This window comes from Lynx rufus, unplaced genomic scaffold (genome assembly GCF_022079265.1).
Source record: "Lynx rufus isolate CCGP_SWC_20201006 ecotype Redwood Valley unplaced genomic scaffold, mLynRuf1.p SCAF_23, whole genome shotgun sequence".
Classification (NCBI taxonomy): domain Eukaryota; kingdom Metazoa; phylum Chordata; class Mammalia; order Carnivora; family Felidae; genus Lynx; species Lynx rufus.
This window is the reverse complement of record NW_025814838.1, coordinates 22,458,014-22,459,129: the sequence shown is the minus strand read 5'-3', so window position 1 is coordinate 22,459,129 and position 1,116 is coordinate 22,458,014.

Genomic DNA, 1,116 nt, shown 5'->3' with positions numbered 1-1,116 from the left:
GGGGGTGGCCGTGGGGGAGACGCGGGGGCTGCGTGAGAGGGGGTGTGGGCAGGGAGAGGGAGGTGCTGGCATGGGGGCGGGGCATGACCGTGGGGAGGAGCTGGGGCGAGGCGCAGGCACGCTAGCTAGCTGCGAATTAAAGGCCTTGGAGTTCCAGCCACCGCCTATGCTCTGTCTCGTGGGGGCCCCGGTGGTGACGCCGACTCCCGGGGCTCCCGGGTCAGCCACGTTGGCGCCAACGTGGCTGAGGCTTCCCTGAAATCCTGGTTGTGGGGCTTGGGTACTCCCGTCCCCAGCCTTGACCTGGCTTGGGGCCATTCCAAAGCATCAGGACCCTAAGGCTACAAGCAAAGGCTTCTGGGCACAGAAACCTGAAGCCAACCAGCCACTTCTGAGACCGTGGGTCCCCCTGCCGGGGCGGTCTGCTCCTGCTGCCATCACTCTTGTCCCGGGCACATTGACTGCTGAGCCCTGGACCCTCCCCCGGCTCTTCTCTTTGGGAGCTGGAGCAGGGCTGAGCCAGCATGGAAACTCCTGTTCCTTGTCTGGTGCTCTGTCTCCTGTCTCAGGCACCGCAAGCCTGTTTTGTGACTGAACATTTTCCATCTGCTTCCACTGGGGCCCAGCCGCAATCCAGTGAGGCTTCCTCCCTTAACAGGGACCACTGGCCCTCCTGGTGCCTTCAAAGGCTGCCGCCAGCTCCCTCTGCTACTTTTCACCTCCTTGGCCTCTTCGTACATGTCTTTTATAATTTGCCCTATCTGCCTCTGCCTGGGTCTTCTACTCTTGGCCTTCTGGTTTTTGACCTCTGTAGCTTCTGTTTCCCATTCTTTATTTTTTTTTCCCCCTGGGGAGGAATGGGCTCAGCCGCTTATTATCCAAGATTTGCAGCTCGGCTCCCAAGATAACATTCACTTCTGTCATCAACTGACCTTGAGGACATCTGCTTGAGGGAGGCTGTTGAGGCTCCACCTGCGTCCATGGATCAAGCTCTAGGGGAGCTTGGACAGGAGACTGGACTGAGGATAGTAATAGCTGCCAGTTAAGCGGCTGCCTGCCAGGTGTGAGACCAAGTGCCGTGTATGTATGTCGCTTCTACACTCCATAACTCTGAGC